At 33.1% G+C, this 5,257-nt stretch overlaps 1 long non-coding RNA gene across 1 annotated transcript; it reads right to left on the bottom strand.

Moving 5' to 3' along the window:
• Positions 1-3,651: 3,651 nt before the first annotated feature.
• On the bottom strand, positions 3,652-4,302 carry LOC109155372. The gene is made up of 3 exons (XR_002049898.1): positions 4,203-4,302; positions 3,970-4,046; positions 3,652-3,665 (listed from the first exon to the last, which is right to left on the bottom strand). It is a non-coding gene; the product is annotated as an uncharacterized LOC109155372 (long non-coding RNA).
• Between the last annotated feature and the right edge of the window lie 955 nt (positions 4,303-5,257).

Here is a 5,257-nt window from a genome sequence, read left to right as displayed (position 1 = left end):
CGAATGGGGGCCTAGGTGGTATCTTTAAAAGAATACAGTACTTATCAACATCGTTAAGATAGTCACAACGGTAATAACTCAAAGGATCGGGAGATTCACAATCCTTATCTGTCTTGCATGGCAAACGATGAAAATTCTCTGCTTCACCACCACTCCAAATACCTGCAATCATTATATCAACATACAATATTACTGTTTTCACAAATCTTATTGTAATCTAGGACTGGCGGGCTATAATGCACATTACCCAAATCACACTAAAAGATTAAATCCAATCAATTAGACAGTCTAATCATATATATGTAGTCTTATAAACTCTCTTATATTTTTAATGTAGACTCTTAAAATATATCATTATGAAGTTGAAGATCAGATTTTACCAGAGAAATTAATTTAATGTCGGTATATGATATACCCATAGTAAAATATTTTATGGGTGAAAGCTATAAAAGATGAATGAACTTACATGAAGCAACCACCAACAGAAGGAAGAGACTTGAAAAGAGTTTGGAAGCCATGAAGAAGATGATATTGGTCTGAACAGATTGATAGTGATGATAATATATATATTGGTGAATATTTTGACTGAATTGGTAAAAAAAGATATATTTTTAATTTGGTAACAATTTAATTGGAGGAATTAATTAAAACGAAATCGTAAAGGATATATTTTTAATTTGGTAACAACTTAATTGGAGGAATTAATTAAGACGAAATATGTATTCAGGCAAAAAAAAAAACCCTAAGATAAAGAAATAAATAAATATATATATATACACGATCATCAATCCATAAAAAGGATTGACCAATACAAGCATAATAAAAGGGAGGAGGGAATCTAAGATTTTTTTCATATGTAGATGAAATTTTGAGGGATAATACTTTTGAATTATCATATATTTGAATAATATAGTGATCAAAACAAACAAAAAAAAAATTTATAATAATAATTTACAAATAATACTAAGCTAACACCCACATATATACACATATATAATTTAACATTCATATAAATATTTAATTAAAATATAATTTATAGTTAATTTAATTGTTATATGATAATTTTAATAAAATGATAATTAAAAATAGGAAAAAGATATGATAGATGTAGTTGTATGGTAAGATTGGTGGACATATTAAATATTAACGGTGTTATAACGGTGTAAGGGTGATTTTCTCCAATACAAGTGAAATGTACAACAATTAAAGCAAAATATATATATATATTTATTAGCATATAAAAAAAAAGGGATAAAAATCAAGAACATAACTTGTATTGATACATATTATGTTTATATATATATATATATATATATATATATATATATATATATATATATATATATATATATATATATATATATATATATATATATAGGCTTCGAATCCGATGCAACCCCTATGATACATGAGATCATGAGATCTCATGATATCCATTGATTCATTTTCCATGAATGATTGAGATTATAAGAGATTCTTAAAGTAATTAAGGATATATTGATATCAAAAGGATTAAATAGTAATTGTAGTTATTTGTTTAATTATGAACATAATTGAATTAGAATCTTCTGCACTTTATTAGGGAGATTATGAATGGAAATTGATATATAGAATTATTCTACCACCTCTGTTGAACATAAAAATTGTGTGAAGAATACAGTGGGGTGAAAACGAACGGGTGCGACTGCAGAAACAACCAAGAAGCACACTTCAAGAATGACTTGTGGCAACACAGGTATGTGCATATACGTGTTCAGGCGTGTGCATATGTTGAGGATATTGGGTGTGTGCGTTTTTGTATAGGTGTTTGCATTGTAGTGAAAAGTAAGAGCTTAGTAGATATAGTATTGCACATGGAAAATTTTTTATTGTACTTTCATGCGTAGGTGTGTGCATGTTAATAGTTAATGCTATTGGGGTGTGTGCACGATTTAGGTAAAAGGTATGATGGTGTGTGCATTGGTGTAGTATGGCGTGTGCAAATTACAGGGCCTGTGGACTTTGCAACATGTCGGTTTTTTGTTTTGTTTTGTTTTGGTGTGTACGTGTTTCATGTCGTTTTTTTTTGTTTTCTATTTTTTTTTAGAATCTAAAAGCACTTGGTTTGTGCACACTTCATACCGTGTGGGGGCGTGTATGGGTATATGGTTTTGTTTGTTTGGTGTGTCCGTTATTTCATCCGAGCATGTTCATAACATTGTGTTTTATGAAGGCATTGCAACATTGAGCGTGCTTTTTTTTGCTTTTAGGTTTGTGCAAGTTTATTGCAATTACGTAACCAACAAAACCCAACTATATGACTTTGAGTTTTGTATAGGCTTTTGCAATTTCGGGTTTTTTTTTTTTTTTAATTTGATGCGTAGGTGTGTGCACGAATTAGTGGTAGCGTGTGCGTTAGCCTGTCAAAGGAACTTTGCATCGTGTCGATTATTTTTTTTACGGTGGTGTGTGCATTCGTGTGGTATAACGTGTGCAAATTTCTGGCAATGGGACTTTGCATCTTGTTGTGGTCTTTTTTTTAAAAAAAAAAATTATTTCTGATGGGATGGTGGTTGCATTTATGTAGGTGGGTGTGTGCAAAGTCTAAGAGTGATTTGATGAGTTGTGAGTGTTTCGTGGGGGGCGTGTATGGGTATATGTTTTTTGTGTGTGCGTTACTTCATTCGGGCGTGTGCATAACAAAGAAAATTTCTGGAAGAAGAAGAATTGTAGCTAGTCTAATACAATTTATTAAAACCTGGAATGTTTCTGTTAATTAAACTCATCATAGCTCATGTAGCTTTTATTGAAACAGTGATCACAAATAAAATAAAATCTGCTCCATTCCAACTAATAATGTCAGTAAACCATGATATAAGGTATCCATTGCAATAAATCATAAGAGAGACAATATGTTAACAGTTTAACTTATGAATTCAGTTTTATATGCCGGGTGTCCACTGAAAGCTAAAGCTCAAGAATAACAAGTCTTGAGCATAATACTTAAATGGTGTGACATATGGAAAAAGGGGAAGCTCAGAACATATGCAAAGCCTGAGCTCAAGTTATTAACTTCATTTTACAATAGCAAGCTTCACATCACATACTGGTTCAACTCCAAAAATACAATGTTGGCCACCTAGTGAATTTGTGAAGGATTTTGTTACTGTCAGAATTGTACACAAACCATTCTATTACCCAAGAATAAATAGAAAAATGAAATTAGGAGTAATGTTACAAATGGCACAAAACCTTGGTCCACGCATACTGGTTCAACTCCAAAGTAGGGATGTCTCCAGTGGAATTTGCATAATTAATTCTCAAAGGACCTTCAACAAAACATAAACGCCAGGTTTGTTTGAGAGTTTTAATAATGTAAACATAAACGACATACCACACCTGTGCACACACCATGGTCAACATCTAACGCACTCACCTAATTCACCAATGCACCAACCGCACAACACACATGCACACACATAAGTCATTCATACTTCTACCTAAAATTAAATCCAAACATGCCTCCCCTAATTTCCACAAGATTATTCTGTATTCCTTACAAGCTCTGTATACCATAGTTTGCAGGAAAAGAAATTAAAATTAAAGCAGGAAACACATAGTTTGCATGAAAAAAAATATAGAATTAAGAATTATTTGAAGTATACTTAAGATGGAAAATAATCATGCTCAAATTAATGGGCGAAATTCCATTAATACCCTCCCATTTAATAGATTTTTAACCCCAAACCTAACGGAGGACTAAAATGGTTAACATTTTCAAAGTCGAGGACTTCATTGGATAAAAAAAATTGTCGAGGACCAAATTAGTAATTTCACAATAGTCGATGGACCATTTCGGTAATAAACTCTTTTTTTTTATTAATTGCCTTTTGCCCTTCCCCCATGAATCAAAGAAGTTAATCTATCATAAAACAATTAAATTAGTGGTATGAACTGATGCTAAACAAGAATCAAATGAAAGAACACTACCTTTTATACTCAGTCCATGTTCCATGAGCAAACATCCGAAGCAAGTCGAGGTAAATAGAATTCTCAGCTCCTTCGAGCTGCATACATAAATCAACAACTATGAATCAGAAATGAAAAAATCTAAAATCACCAAAACTAAAATGCAAAACTAAAATAATATGTTATGGATGAATAGTATGTAATTTTAAAAAAATATATAAAAAATGCAATGGGTCATATGTCGGGTTGGAAACCTCTAGAACGTTGGGAACGGAGAGAATCTCGGAGAAACCGAAAAGAGAGGGATGAGAAGTGGCATCCGCGACGACTGTGGCTAAGGCAGAACCTTCTGACACTTGCTTCACGAAGTACTCTATATGCTTCGCTTGCCTAGCTTTCTTCAATATCCATCTTCCAATTTCCAATCTTCTGCAAACAAATAAAACTAAATCTGTATACAATCGTGGATGATGACTAACAATGGCATTTCATTCTTTACTTGTTTCTTCTACAGTGTAAACCAATTTATTAAAAAAAAAACATGAACCCTAGCAACAAAATCCTACATTGGTACTCAATCAACGAAGCACAAACGACGACCACTGCCGGCGCCAGAGGCCGATAATGCCGGACTACACATCAAAGAACTACAAACCCAAGAGAAATACAAAATCCTAAAATCCAACCCAAATCCCTTCGGAACAGAGCAAACCAACAAATCTCCCAGAAAAAAAAAATCCCCCAAAACAAACAAAAAAGGGAAAAAGAAAAAATAAAGAATCGATGAAAATAGTACCGGTAGTGGAAGCAGAAGAGATGCCCCTAAGCCGCTTAGACTGTCTCCTGTTGGAACCAGACATGAAGAATACTTGGATGCCGTGTATACCGGAGGGATGAGGCGACAGGAAGAAGAGCGGGCTGCGGAAACGAAGAGACTGCACAAAAAAGCTCTAGAAACCGAGTGCAAGTGGAGAGAAACAAAAAACCACTCCTATTTTATCTCCTCACATAGGCAAATTAACGGCGCAAATAAAGACTTCTCACAATAAAGACAAAGATGAATTACAAAACAACCCCTGCCTACCTATAAACCCAGCGCACGTGTGTTTAATTACCACACCATCTGAACCGTTAAAAAAACAACATCAACGATCAGGGAGTATGCTTACGGACTCGGGTAACTAGGGGGTGTGCACCGGATTCAAAATCTATATATATATATATATATATATATATATATATATATATATATATATATATATATATATATATATATATAGGGAAGGGATCAGGTGCATTTGTGGCTTCC

This window comes from Ipomoea nil, unplaced genomic scaffold (assembly GCF_001879475.1).
Source record: "Ipomoea nil cultivar Tokyo-kokei standard unplaced genomic scaffold, Asagao_1.1 scaffold2701, whole genome shotgun sequence".
Classification (NCBI taxonomy): domain Eukaryota; kingdom Viridiplantae; phylum Streptophyta; class Magnoliopsida; order Solanales; family Convolvulaceae; genus Ipomoea; species Ipomoea nil.
This window is presented reverse-complemented; position numbering and strand designations above follow the sequence as displayed.